Raw genomic sequence first — 15,406 nt, 5'->3', positions numbered from 1 at the left:
GCCGAGGAGAGCCTGCGCGCCTCACGCGGCCCCGCCCCTTCGGCCCCGGGACCCCCAGGGCGCCTGCGCAGACACCCCTGACGACGCCTCCCGGCTCCGGATTGGCTGCCACCCTGCCCCCCGCAGGCCGCCCCGGAGGCCCCGTCGGGCTGCACAGACTCAGCTCCGGCGTGAAGCCCCGCTCCTTTCGGGCGCCCCGGATGCGCCTGCGCAGACCGGCCCCTCCTGTCCGGGGCCGGGCGGCGTGGGGCGGGCGCCGAGTGCCCACGGAGTCACCGCCGAGCCGGGAACGCCGCCTTTCCATTCCCGAGGCCTTGACCCGTCTCCCAAACCATCTGCTCCAGGCACTAAGGGCCACCCACGCACCCCCATAGCCCTCCGACCCTGCCCCCCGGTAAAGCCCAGAGTAAACCGCAAACAGCAAGGGAAGCGTAGGACCTCCAAGCAGCGGGGTCTCCGCCGAAAGGGGAGGTCAGGGCTGGTGGGCGTCTTCACTGACCCCATCATGGAGGTGCCACCCGCATGACCTCGTCCAGACCCTATTACCTCCCACAGGCCCGCCTCCAGAGTCCATCCCGTGGGGGGGTTAGGGCTTCCATGGGTGAGCTGGGGCAGGGGTAGGGACTGGACGCTCAGGCCATAGGCCAGCGCTGCTCAGCTAACCCGGGCTAGGTTCCCGTGCGTACTCTTAGCGGGGAGCCGCTGACTTACCTGACCGAACCCAGAAACAGCATCTTTCCTGCCGGAGAGCTGATCCACGTCAGCTGTCCTGAGAGGTGCGCCAGCCAAGGCCTCACAGGTCCCCCCTGGGCCGGCCCGGCCCCTCGCGTCCCAGGGCCAGGAGGTGACACGGGCCGGTCTGGCTTCCTCTCGGCTGTTTGCAGGCCACTCCTCCACCTGCTGGGCTGGTCACCGTCCTTCCGCAGCCCTGCCCTCGGCCCCAGAGGCTGCCCCGAGGTGGACGCTCACTCAGCAGGCGCCCTCGCCCGGGCTGCCAGTGCTGCACTGGTGAAGCTTTAACACTGGCTCTCCAGACGCAGCAGGGGCCCTGCATCTGCTGATCTCCACGCTGTACCCACTCCCACCACAGCCGACTGACTAGGGAGGCCGAGCCGCGGTCCTGTACGAAAGCCAAGTGGGAATTAAAGCCTCACAGTCACTTACGGAAGACTCAATGAGCTCTCTGTCCCAGGTTCCCCTGTGGGAGTTGCAGAGGGGCAGCCATGAGCAGACATTCTTATAGTTTTTTAGTTTTAGGTCTAGCAAATAGGTTTTAATCATCATCACTGGAAAAAGCAAAAAAAACCATCAGTGCAGAACCGGACTCACATGGGTAGGTAGTGAGTAGGCGTGGACACTGGTTGGACCTGTGCGGGAAAAGCCCAGAGAATGTACTGAGCAAGGGTCTAGCATGTTGGCTTCTGCTGTCGTCCATATCACAAGAGGAAACTCATGAATTAACCAGACCCACCTGAGGGTCTGAAATAAGGGCAGAAGGAGGGTCAGTGGGACGTCTAGGGGGCTCTGACTCCCGCCTCCGCGAAAAATACCTGATGGACATCCTCATACATACCCATTAAGGGGACCAGTGGCAAGTTCCCAGGAGCAGAATTGCTGGGCTTTAGGGATGGGCAGCCGTCATTGGATTCAGTCGCGCCACGCTGCTCTCTGCCATGGCTGTACCCGTCTGCACTCCTACTATATTCTTGCGACCTTTGGGGGCTTCCTTTTCTGTAACTAGCCTATTCATATCCTTCGCCCATTTCCAAAAACATTGGTATTGCTGTTATCTTCTTGATGACCAGCAGGATATTTTAAAAACATATTCTTTTTTTAAAATTAATTAATTTCTTTTTGGCTGCGTTGGGTCTTCGTTGCTGTGCGCGGGCTTTCTCTAGTTGCAGCGAGCGGGGGCTACTCTTCGTTGCAGTGCACGGGCTTCTCATTGCGGTGGTTTCTCTTGTTGCGGAGCACGGGCTCTAGGCGCAGTAGTTGTGGCTTCAGTAGTTGTGGCTCACGGGCTTCAGTAGTTGTGACACACAGGCTCAGTAGTTGTGGCGCACGGGCTTAGTTGCTCCGCGGCACGTGGGATCTTCCCGGACCAGGGCTCGAACCCGTGTCCCCTGCATTAGCAGGTGGATTCTTAACCACTGCGCCACCAGGGAAGTCCCTGTTCTATTTTTTAAAATTTGATGAAGCACTTCAGTAGTCAGGGTACCGTGAAAACCACATGACCACCATATAAAAATCATCTTAAAATGGTAGAGAATATAGTTTTAAATGTATTTTTTAAATCTAAAACTCAACTGCCAAGAAAGGAAAGGGGATCTCTCGGGCCAAAAGTATTGAGAAATTGCAAATCCTGAGGATCAATAGGAATTACAAAAAGTAAAATCACATATAGAAGTAAGTCGTTATTAGAAATATTAGATTTCACATATAAAATAACTATGTTTTATATATTTAAAAAAGAAGATGAGGAGTTGAAAGTTGGACTGAGTCACAAGATGCTATTTAAAAATGACCAGGTGGATTAGAAAAGACCATTTAGAACTTCTAGACATAAAAATAGGGATGTAATTAGAAACTCAATGGGTGAGTTAAACAGACTAAACCCAGAGAGTAATGTAGTGAACCAGAATATAGTTTTGAAGTTACTGATAAGTCAGGACAAGGAGATAAAAACATAAACAAAGTTGAGAAATGGAAGATAGCATGAGAAGGTCAAACATTTGTCCAGTCGGCCTTACAGAAGGAGATAATAGGGAAAAAATAGAGAAGCGGTATGTGAAGGGATAATGTCAGTTTCTCACAGTTCATGAAAGACACCAATCCTCAGTCCAAAGACTCACAAATAGTTCACTGTAGTCAGATGTTAGTGGTAGAATGTGGATGGTAGGTATATGGGTGTTCATAGCATATCTTCTTCAATTTGGCTGATTATTAGAAAGTTTTCATAATAATAAATTGAAGAAATAAACCCCATGAAAGGAAAATGAATAAAAGTGAGAACAGAAATTAACAAAATAAACAGCAAAATTAGAATCACCACCGACCTAATTTGCTCTTTTAAGAGATTAAAATTGAACGCAACCAATCAAGAGAAAGCAATGCATGCAAATAAACAATATTAAGAATGCAAAGGAGGTAATAATTGCAAATACATCAGAGATTAATGACGTGAGAATAGTATGAACAACTTCATATTGAGTGAATTTGAAAACTTTAGTGAAAACAGGCAAATTCTCCGAAAAATATTATTAAAAACTGACTCAAGTAAAAACAGAAAACACAAATTATTAGAGAAACTGAATACGTAGGGAAGTTTTGACTACAAAGGATCACGAGGCCCCCAAAACTTTACAGAAACCTTCTATCAAAAGGGAGCGATCATTGCAGTCTTACACAAGCACCTCCAGGGAAAGGCAAAAAGAGGAAATACTACACAGCTTATTTTGTAAGGCTAAAATAACTTGATACCAAAACAAAGAGCACTAACACAAGTCGAAAGTTATATATCAATCTCACTCATTCATGCAGGTTAAAATTCCTAAGCAAGAATAAGTCCAACCAAATCTTGCACGTGAATGTTCATAGCATCATTCTTCATAATGGCCAACGAGCGAAAGCAACCGAAGTGTTCACCAAATGCTGAACGGGTGAATAAAATGTGGTATGGCTACACAATGGAGTGTTATGCAGCCATACCATGAAATCAGATCCATGAAACAACAAGGATGAACCTTGCAAACAATACGCTGAGTGAAAGAAGCCAGTCACAAAAGACCACTCCTTTGGATTTCTGGACCCAATTCCAGGATGTGTGTGTGTTGGCTGGGGTGGGTTCCCACATAACACCAAGCAATTCTCGGACACCGGCAGGGTGTCCGAGGAGTCAACTCCATTCTGACCCTTTCTCCCGGGAGATAGCATCCGATTCCACAGGTTACAGGTTCAGTCCTACAGGACCGCCCACCCCTTCCAACTTGAGCTGCTAGTCACCGTCCCAGGTTGTTATCTGTGCTTCTGACTGGCTGGCTACAGATGGGAGGTCCCCACGTCCCCCTCCTTGGGTTTGACTCATTCGCTAGGGCAGCTCACAGAATTCAGGGAAGCACTTACTTACGTTTACCAGTTTATTCTAAAAGGGTATGATAAAGGATGCAGATGAACATCCAGATGGAAGAGAGGCACAGGGCGAGGCATGAGGAAAGGGCCCGGAGCTTCCACGCCGTCACCAGGGGCCACCCTCCCAGCACCCCCGCGTGTTCACCAACCCGGGAGCCCTCTGGACCCAGTCCTCTTGGGTTTTACGGAGGCTTCATTATACAGTGTGACTGGTGAAATCATTGGCCGTTGGTGATGGAGTCAAGCTCCAGCCCCTCCCCACTCCCCAGAGATCGGGTGGGGCCGGGGAGTGGGGCTGAAAGTTCCAAGCTTCCGACCACATGGTTGGTTCTCCTGGCAAGTAGGAGGCACGTTGTTAGGCGCCACCTCGTTCCTGTCATAAGCGACATCTCTGTCATTCTCAACACGTAGGAAATTCGAAGGGTTTTGGGAGCTGTGACCCAGGAATTGTGGACTGAAGACCAACTATATATGAGAAATAAACATTTGGTCATCTGAACGACCAAATATATATTTCTTGTAAATCACAGTATCACAACCACGTATTGTATGATTCCATTTGTATGACATGTCTAGAATAGCAAACCTATAGAGACAGAAATTAGATTCGTGGTGGTTGCCTAGAGCTTGGGGAGAGACTGGGACTAGGGGATGACGGCTAAGGGGTGCAGGATTTCGTTTTGGGGCGATGAAAATATTCTAAAATTGAGGTGATGATTGCACAAACATGTGAATATCCTAAGCACCACCGAATTGTACACTTTAAGTGAGCGAATTGCATGGTATGGAATTCTACCTCAGCAAAGCTGTTTACAAAAGGAATCCTAAAGATTTTAGTAAAATAAGTTCAGCACTTTATAAAACTGAAAATGTGCATGAACGGGCTTCCCTGGTGGCGCAGTGGTTAAGAATCCGCCTGCCAATGCAGGGGACACGGGTTCGAGCCCTGGTCGGGGAAGATCCCACATGCCGCGGAGAAACGAAGCCCGTGCGCCACAACTACTGAGCCCGCGTGCCACAACTACTGAGCCGCTGTGCCACAACTACTGAAGCCCACGCTCCTAGAGCCCGTGCTCCCCAACAAGAGAAGCCACCGCAATGAGAAGCCCGTGCAGCGCAGGGAAGAGTAGCCCCCGCTCGCCTCAACTAGACAAAGCCCGCACGCAGCGACGAACACCCAACGCAGCCAAAGATAAATAAATTAATTAATTAATTTAAAAAATATGCACGAACAAGTCGGAATTTTTCCAGGTACGCAAAGTGGGTTTAACATTTGAGAACCTGTTCATGGGCATCTCGGTAAAGACGGCAGATTGACCACGGACTTCTGTGTTCCCTGCGTCCCAAACCAGCCTCTAAAATCACAGTGAAGGATTTGTTAAAGGCATAAACCCACGCGGCTGTGAAGAACTGAAGAAGACAACACAGTAACGTATTGGAAACTGGAAAGCAGGTGGATTTGTAGTAAATGATGTATCAGACCCAAGAGAGTTGAATCCTAAATACACTGCGGGGGAAGGCAAGACCCCCACTCCCCGGAGGCTGACCTCTGTGACTTCCCCTCTCCTACTTCACACAAAAGATGAAGTGTAGTCTCTGGAGAGAGTAAAACAAGGGGTCTCTGCCCTGGGGGATGCTAGACACATCTGACCGAGCATACTAGGCTAAAAACAACGTAAGTAAATATGCACAATAGACAACGCGAGCCTTTCCCGAGCCCTTTTCCAGCGGCTCTCTTCCAGAATGTTGACAACCAGACCTTTACAATTGGGTCTAGAGATTCGAAGACAGTTCTCTGACCTATTTGAGCAGCCCAAGAGGCAAGACATGGGTCATAATGTTAGGGGCACCCCAAGAAAATCGTCCGGCAAGGTCACCTTGCAGTGAACCCCACAGCTGACAAGCACCACCCATGTAGTCGGAGCTTCGGATCAGCGTTTTGGCCTTTCACTCTTAAATATGAGCAGACAGCCAATGATTTTATCAGACATCTCAGGGAAGCTCTAGCATAAAGACAGAAACCAAACAAACGGGTTGGAAGAAACAAAAACTGTGCCAGAAGGAGAAACATTTTTTTTCAAGTCTCTTATTGTTACAAATACCCCCTGAGAGGTGAGCTGTCAGGGCCATAAATTAAAGGAATCTTCTCAAGTCAGTCAAGCTCATTAACACGTTAAAGGAGAAAAGCGATGTGAGTGTCTCAGATGCAGCAAAAACAGTCAGCAGGACTGACCAGCCAGTCACATATGGGAACGTGATATGTGAACAGAGGCTGCATTCCTGGGGAAAGGAGGGCTGCCCACGTGGGGTACAAACAGAACAAAAGGCAATTAATTGTATCCCTGTGTCACCACCACATGTCAAAATCAGTTGAGGCTAGATTATTACTTAAATGTAAAGGAAAAAACGTTATAACTTAGAAGAAGATGTGGGAAAACAAATTACAACCTCAGCATAGGAAGGACGCTTTAAACAAAATACAAGAGCAAGAAGCTACTCAGGAAAATCTTGATATGTTACATTAAAAGCGAGAACAATTCTTAACTTAAAAAACACCAAGAAAAACCCACTGTAGACTGTGATGGGCTATTAGCAACACACATAACCAACAAATTATTAGTCTCTTAGGTATGTGAGGGAGTACTGAGAAAAATCAGAAAAATACAAACACTTCAGTGTAAAAATTAGCAAAACAAAAACAAACCTAAAACAGATAATTCACAGAAGAGAAAAAAAGAAATGACCCGTAAACATATGAAAGGATGGCCCATTAATTCAGTTATCAAGGGCGTGGAAAATCAAATCACAGTGAAGTACCATTTTCCTCACATCAGGCTGGTGATAGTCAAGTTGAAGGGGCCCCCATCCCAGGGACACGCCCTAGAAGTTCTTCCACAGGTGCATGAATGCTCACAGCAGCATTGCTTGTAAGAGCCTCCAAACTGGAAACAACTCAAATGTCTGTTGTTGGTGGAACAGTTAAATAAATTATGCGATGGAATCATGTATGCTAATGAAAATGAATGAAATAGGGCACTGACATGGGTGAATGTGAAGTATGTAAATGGAGCGCAAATTGAAGTCACCAGAAATGCATACAATACGGTCCTATTGATAAAAGTTCAAAACAGGCAAAACAAAACAGTATGTCACTTAAGGACACTCACACATTCATAAAACCATCTTTAAAAACAAAAGTGGTAAACACCAAGTTCAGGATAGCACTCACCCCCTTGGGGGGCAAGAAGGCAGCAGTAGAAGGGGGCCCTCGGCATGTGCCGTGTGTGTCGTGTAGCGGTGGTGTAGTCTGAAGCCGGATGGAGACGCCATGGCTGTGTGCTGCACACGTTATCCCTGTTTGTATTGTATAAAGTATCTTTAAATGCACTTGGGAGGTCTTTACGAAAGCTTTCGTAAGTGTGATTGACCTTTTCAGGATTTAAAGTCTCTAAGGTATCATGGGCCTGTCAGATCCGTGAAATGATTTCTCCTTGGGGGAGATTTTGGCCAGCTGCTTCAATGGTGAGTGAAGGCATAGCTTCATGTGAAGGCCAACTGGGCTGTACTGTATTTCAAAGCCAGCTCTCCTTCCGAGGTGCAGGCCGAGCTGCACAGGACTCGTCGGGCCGCTGTTGTCCGACGGCAGCTGCTCTTCCCCTGGGCGGCCCGGCCCGAAACTGGTAACGCGCATCCTGTGACGTTGGTTTCTAGGAGGAGCACGGAGAAGCCAACTTGCTGAGCAGTGGAGCCCTGACGTGGACGAGGAAATTCAGCCTGGATTATTTAGCCCTGGACTTCAACTCAGCGTCACCAGCCCCTGTGCAGCAGGTAGGAAGTACTCTGTGTCTGAGAATTCCCAGGAGATTCCATTTCGGTTTGGATTTTGTTTCGATGATTCCACCATGGCTGTTCTCTTTGCAAAGTCTGAGACATACAGACACGTACAGTGAAGAGTCTTAAAATCAGCCCTAACTCTGCCGCCCAGAAGTCCTGGTGTATTTCCCTCGGGGGGAACGTTCTTTGCATGTCTATGTGTAAATGGACGTAGTCTTCGTGCTCTTCAAAATTCGGACCATAAGGTTTGTTGAGAAATTGCTCTGGCAGAGATGAGGGTGGGGTAAAGTGTAGTCCAGGCATAGGAAGGGCCTGCTGAGGGAAGAAGTAACAGCCCCGTTTGGCTAGACTCTGGGGAGTGGTGACGGGAGCTGTCAGCTGGCTTTGAAACAGCTCCGTCAAGGGCCTCAGGCGCCAGGTTGGGCAGTTTTGACTCCTCTGAGTAGTATTCTTGTCTGTGGAGTGGTCAGCAGAAATAACACCTATGTTGAAGCCTGTCGTGAGGATTCAGTGAGTTAATACGTGTAAGGGACCTTAGCCACTGACTGTTGTCACTCACTGCACAGGGGAAGCCATGGAATGAGCGGCTGGTAAGCAGTGGACAACGGCTAAGTATTTCTTAGCAAGGGATGGTCGTAGTCTAGACTGCGCTAACAGTGTATTATTGTTTGATGAGAAAAATCACTTGCTGAACAGAATATACAGGGTAATTTCACTTTGTGTGTGTGGAGAAAAGAAGAGTCTGGGAGGCTTCCCTTCCCTTTTGCTGAATGAGCTCCCACTTGCCCTTTACCTTTCGTTTCATTCCACAAACCTAAAATGATAGTCCAGCAAAGCTGGTCAGCGGGCTAGACAGAGAAGCACAGACGGTGCATTAGCCAGTTCTGGTCGGCTGTGCAGTGAAGACAAGCCCCGAATCTCTGCGGCTTTCGACCGCAAAGGCTTCTCAGTTGTCGCCTGTGGGACAGTCCGTCACGGTCCCCACGTGAGGCATGCCGGCGTCCTGGCAGGGGAAAAAGGGAGAGTGCAGGATCGCAGGACGCCTCTCTTCTCTTTAGGAGGGGCACCCGTCACCCCACTCACGTTATACTGGTCAAGGCGAGTCAGCTGGCTAGGGCCAAGTTGAAGGGAGCAGAGGTGAGGAGAGATTCACGCACATTCACACGCAGCGTGACACTTCTGCAAGTGACGACCCAGGAGGGAGGGCCAGCCAATACTCGACACTGTAAGCCACCAGAGACTGACTGACATTGTGCCGAATTTTTAAATTGGATGTAACGAAAGCTTTCTGTTCTCCCCCTTCAGAAACTCCTCTTCTCAGAGGAGCAGAGAGTAGACTACGTGCAAGTGGACGAGCAGAAGACGCAAGCTCTGCAGAGCACAAAGCAGGAGTGGACGGACGAGAGGCAGTCCAAAGCGTGACGGCGCTGGGCTGCGGGCAGGGGCTCTGAGGGGGGCCGGCCCTCGTCAGCGGCCGCGCTCGCCCCTGCCGAGCCTCAGGCCGGTGCGCCGGGACGTAGACAGCTCCATCCCGGCAGGGTGGGAGCCACCAAAGCAAAAGAGGCGTCAGAAATCTTCTCCAGTGGAGCCTTTGACGTGCAGATTGGAGCCAACGGGATGACATCTTTTGACTCCAGCGCCTGAAGTCTCGACCTCTGTCCTGTGCTTCCGCTGGAATCATGAATGATCCGAGGAGAGACGCGCCTGGACACCATCTCGTCCCCACCCCTGAGGACACAGTGCAAGACACCAAGCCTAGGGATGGTGGCAGGAAGACAATGCCAGTGACAGGAGCATTGAGTCCCGAGGTCCGGCATGAGCATATCAGATGACCCCCGGTGGCTCTAGGGACATCGTTGTGCTTAAGCAGCTGCCTGTGGCCGGGTGTCCCTTTGCTGTTGGCCTTTTCCCGGCATGCTTTCACACGCACCGTCTCATCTCTTCCCCTCAAAGACCTCGGAAGCTAGGCTTGGCGGCGATCACTGCTCCCACGTCGAGGAAAACAATACCAAGAACCAGAGAAGGGAACGCTTGGCCCAGGATGACTCATGGAGTGAGACAGCGAGTCCGGCTCCTTCCGCCGTCTAATGCTGCCTCAGTCACTTAGGGTAACTTCGGAGACGCGTGGGAGACACGTGCAGACACGGGATGACTCATCATCTCCTCTCCCTTTCATAGGATTTTGAGCAGGTGCTTTTCCACTTGAAAGGTATGCCTGTCGAGCCAGGGTTTCTTTGTGTGGTGTCCAAACGGGGCACTCTAGCGTAATCAGCAGTTACCATTAGAGACACCTCCCGACAATCAGTGTGAAATCCATGCTTGGTTCACATGGTCCCCTTGCCACGTGTGTCCCATGAGCTGGCTAGTGCTGGCAGAAGAGCCTTTGCCACCCCGGGGAAAGCTATCCCTGGCCACACACTCTGCTGGACTCAAGCTTCTGAGTGATTGTTATGACCCAAAAAACAACAACAAACAAACCAACCAAAAACCGGTGACTTCAAGTCTCGGGTTTCCCGGCTAATGTTTCCCTTCTGCTTTAGTGGTGACTAGCTCTGGAGCGTGCACACGTTCCCACCATGCAATGAGGGCATCTTGTCACCCCTTCCTTCCTGGGGCACTGGGGTTCAGGGGACCCAGACGACAGGCTCGATTGGGCACGGAGTTTTACTTAATGCCCCTACCTGATCCTTCTGAGCACCTGCAGCCAGAAGACAAATCTGAACAACTGGGTAGTCGGCAGGTTCTGGCCCACTGTTCGGCCACGGTGTCTCATATACGGGGATGGATCACATAGGCGGGCAGGTCTGCGGCAGCCAGGGTTAGGCAGGGCAACTGTAGGCTTTGCTGCAGGGTTTCAGGGTCTCGAACTGCTCCGAAGGTAAGTGCCAAAATCTTGGTTTTTCAGACCAGAAAAGAAGTAATTTTGGTGTTCAAAGCAGCACGGTCTGGTGACATCATTTTCTTCCCAGAGCAAGACGGGCGGCAATTGCCAAGGGCTTGGACTGAGTTAAGAGTCCTTAGTGAGCCTGGATGGAGCCACGAGAGGGCTCCCTGAGCCCACGGCCTGCTCCCCGGCCAGAGCCTGTAAGGAGCTGCCTTCTTCCTTCTGTGACTTGCAAGGAGTCACAGAGCCTCAGGCAGGAATCCAGGGCTACGGACTGCCAGTTCCCATAGATGGTGGCTTCCCTATGTGTGGGCCACCTGTGTTTAGGTCACTGATTGCCTGACAAAGGCCAGTGCAGAAAAACTGTTCGTCCAAGTGTCAAGTACCTCAGCAGACTGAGGATAGATTGGAATAGTAAAGGCAGCTGAAATTTTGTCGGCAGTGAAATGTCATCCAGTTGACCAAAAAACAAAAATCTGTTTCTACAAAACGTTTCCAGGGACATACTTACTGCACGAAACAATAGACACTTGAGCAGTGTGACTTGTTTGGAAGTGATTAGGGATTTAAAGAAATATGACTTCGCCAGGGCGTATAGGATTATGTCTTGGGTGTATGGGATTCCCAGGGTGTATGGGATTAGGTCTCGCTCTGATAAAACTGCTAATGGATAGCTACACAAAGGCATAATGATTCAGGGACACAAAATACAGATAGTTTTGAGCTGACGGCAGCATATGCTCCTGGGAAAGGCACCGTAAATCACAACGATGCCGGCCAAATCTTGTTTTCCGGCAGAGGTAATCCACGTGTAATGGAGGGCTATGATTCTGATGGGGTCTGAGGGATTTTTGTGTTTTTTTTTTTACCAGAAATGATCCCAGATACCACTCCAAGTCAAGTACACATGGCATGTCTGTACACTGCGCAGAGTACACCTTTCTAGAAGATCTGGGAATCAACAGGACAGTGCAGCCATTAATCTCGCATTATTTTCTGTAGCTCCTTTTTGCTCCGTTTCCTTCCGTCTCCTTTCATTAGGAAATACTTCCAGATCAGGGGTTTTGTCATGCAGAAAGGGGGACCGAAGGGTCTCAAGCCTAAGTCCACAGGCCCAGGAACGTTGGGAGTTAAGCTTTCCTCGCGGAGGGAGGAGCCCTGAGGCCCAGCACACAGCCTGGCTACAAGCGCATGGTGTGACCCTGGGGACTCAGTGTCCAGGCCACTTCGCCACGCAGCAAACAGCAGCTGAGTCGTGGCCGTTGGGTCCGGGTCGAGACTGATGGCTCCCCTTAGGCCTGGCCTCCCCCCTCTCAAGGCCTCCTCCTCGGGCCCCGTTCAAACCACCTTTGTATCCACAACCGTGCAGATGTTTAACAATTCACTACGCTTTTACTATTTCATGTCTGGCATTAATAAAAGTCTTATAAGGAGAGGAATCGTGACCTAAGTGCCCTCTTATTTAAGTGACGACATCTGAAAAACTACGGGACACATTCTGAAACCTGAATAAGTGGAAGTAGACTTCACTGCCATTTTCAAGTACAACAGACTTCACCTGACTCCCATGGCATGACCTGCATCCATGTTACTTCGCTGCAAACGGTTGAGCGGGTGGCTGTAAGCAGCGCCGCTCCTGCTCAGCCAAACCACATCTTGACACCTGGGTCAGCAACTAGCTCCGATCATTGGCAGTAAAGTTACCGGCTCTGCCAGATACCACGTATAACACCACCGTTGTCATTACTGACATTAAAAAGCAACAGCGCCCAGCTTGCTTCTCCCCAGAGGGGGTCTCTTGTGCCACCGCCTCCCTTTTCCCTATGGCTGAGACTCCCAGTTGCCCTGGCTGCCAGGTCAGCAGCATCTCTAGGCCACGATGTGAGGCAGAGACCACCAGAATAGCAGGGGCTCAGGTCTGGGGAAAACAGGCCAAAAGCAGAGACCCTACAGCCAACGGGAGTCCTGGTGCTGAGAGGAAGGAGGAGAAGCCACGTGAAATTCCTCCCCCCTGGTCAAGTACGAGGCTGATTACCATGAACGCTTTTTCCTGACACACACTCCAGACCGAGCCCTTGACCTAAAGGAGAGCAGGTCGGCCCACAGGGCTAACCTCAGAAGCAGGGGCCGGGAAACCTGACCTAAAGGTCTCTGAGCCCAGGCCCCTCGTGCTCTGGCCTCTTTACTTCAGCAGACAGCTCCCTAAGTTGCCAGCTTTCTACTTCTTTATTTTCCTTGATCTTAAATTGCATTTGTCGTTATCATTTCCTTATTTTAATTGTCATTTGTTGTTATAAATTTAGTTTTTATTTTCTGCAACTGAGAGCGAGTGGCAGTGGTGGAGGCTGGAGCAGGGGGCCCGACGGGAGACAGCAGAGCTGAGACGCACACTCCCCGCCACGGGCACTTCACCGACGGCAGAGGGGGGGCTGGAGAGCCGCGGGGACGGTCAAGGCTGCCAGGTCACTGGAGCTCCACGGGATGGTAACGAACCTGAGGCCCACTCTGCCGCCGCGTACGGACACCGGCTCCTGGGGGAGCTCCATGGGGAAGGCAGAGCGATCCATGGCACGCGTCCCCTCTGCCTTATCAGAGCCATTTGGCTTCTGTCCAGCACTGTTGTTTTGGTCTTGGTTTCATGGTCGAAACCTCCATTTCCATGAGTTGTATCTTTTGCTTACCTTTGTATGAACAATTGCATCCTAACTGTTTCATATCTGTCTTGAAATTTTAAATCATTTCCATTGTTTAGGTCTTCAACATGAGACTTTTAATTCACTTTCATACTCTACGGTGGTAGGAGTCAGAATAGTGGTTATCTCTATGGGGAAGAGGCAGGAAATAAAAAGTCAACTTGTGGGCTTCCCTGGTGGCGCAGTGGTTGAGAGTCTGCCTGCCAGTGCAGGGGACGCGGGTTCGGGCCCTGGTCTGGGAGGATCCCACGTGCCGCGGAGCGGCTGGGCCCGTGAGCCACAGTTGCTGAGCCTGCGCGTCTGGAGCCTGTGCTCCGCAACAAGAGAGGGCCGCGATAGTGGGAGGCCCACGCACCGTGATGAAGAGTGGCCCCCGCTTGCCGCAACTGGAGAAAGCCCTCGCACAGAAACGAAGACCCAACACAGCCAAAAATAAATAAATAAATAAATTTAAAATAAATGTGATTTGAATAAAATATAAAATCTGGTTTAAAAAAAAAAAAAAGGATTCCTTCTTAAAAAAAAAAAAAGTCAACTTGTAAATTCTACTGTACTAGAGAAGGTGATGAGTGGTGTGGAAAAGAACAGCATGAAGAGGATTGGCTGCACGCTGCGCTGTTGGTGGCCGCAGGAAGAAGTAGGGTGAGAAGATGAGATCCGGGCAGACTCGCAGGAGATGAGAGAGTCAGCCAGGCGCAGTATTGGAGAGCACATTCAAGGCAGGGAGAACAGACTGTGCAGAAGCCCTAACTCAGTAGAAAACCTGGAATGTTGAGGGCACAGGCAAGAGGCCAGCGTGGCTGGCGTGGAGTGAGCAAGAGAGAGCAGAGGAGGTAAGAGGGGCGATGGGGGATTCACAGATTAGAGTGTGGGGGCTTGCTGGCCGTTACAAGGGCCTCTGGCTTATGTTCTGGGTGAGATGGAGCCCGTGACGGGACTTAGGCAGGGGAGACGTGATCTGACTTATATTTTGAAAGGCAGGATAACTGTAGCCACCAGAGCTGCTGCGTGCCGGCGGGGGAGATGCTCCTTCATCACCGTCATCGCCATGCCCACCGCCACCATCCCCAGCACCAGCGTCCCCCTCCCTCCAGCCCACGCGGCCAGAGCTCTCTGGGTTCTGTCCCGGCAGACTCCGCTCACGCACATGCAGGAACAGGGACCGGATCTCCCCGCCACTGGCTGGCAAGAATCCCCTAAATGCAGCCAAAAGATATGAAACACAGGCTGTGAAGAAACTGGGCCTCAGGCGAGGGAGGACCCTCACTGACCTCTGGGAGCTGAGACCCCGAAGAGGTGAGCCGTGCAGCTGCCCCAGCTTGCTGTCTACACGGACTGTCCGGACCGAGTCCAGCCGCCTCCCCGGGTCTCGGGGGTGGATCGCAGAGCGCAGGCAGCCGGAGCTGGCGGGTGGAGGACCGGAGAGGACACAGCGGCACAGGGGGAGAACCGTGCCCAAGGGCGGAGGGTCCGCTAGTCCAAACTCCGAATTCGGGTGACATCATATACAGTACTCAGAGGGATCTTGTCCCAGTAGTGTGGAAAACTAAAAGCTGCTCTGCTCCCACCCATAAAGTCTCAAGGCAAGACTCAAAAGGATCAAGCTGTTTCCAAGTAAGTTAACAATATTAGATTTTTTGAAGTTCTGGAATATACTTAGGGAAAAAAATACCCAGCACCCAAGGAAAAGGGTATGCTAAGATTCAGAAAACTCCAGCCCGTTATGAGGAGACAGATCAATTGATAAAAGACATCCCAATCGGAAAGGAAGAAGTAAAATTTTCTCTGCAGACAACGTGATTGTCTATGTAGAAAACCGAATGCAATGTACAAGAGTGAGGAGAACCAGTCAGTGAGTTTAGCAAGA

General features: G+C 50.4%; 1 long non-coding RNA gene across 1 annotated transcript; it reads left to right on the top strand.

The window, feature by feature from the left end:
- Positions 1 to 7,839: 7,839 nt before the first annotated feature.
- LOC118888207 lies at positions 7,840 to 12,451 on the top strand. Its single transcript, XR_005018266.1, has 3 exons — positions 7,840 to 7,956; positions 9,268 to 10,171; positions 11,719 to 12,451. It is a non-coding gene; the product is annotated as an uncharacterized LOC118888207 (long non-coding RNA).
- Positions 12,452 to 15,406: the final 2,955 nt, after the last annotated feature.

This window comes from Balaenoptera musculus, chromosome X (assembly GCF_009873245.2).
Source record: "Balaenoptera musculus isolate JJ_BM4_2016_0621 chromosome X, mBalMus1.pri.v3, whole genome shotgun sequence".
NCBI classification, from domain to species: domain Eukaryota; kingdom Metazoa; phylum Chordata; class Mammalia; order Artiodactyla; family Balaenopteridae; genus Balaenoptera; species Balaenoptera musculus.
Note: the sequence above shows the minus strand (reverse complement) of the source record. Positions and strands in the feature narration are given on the sequence as shown.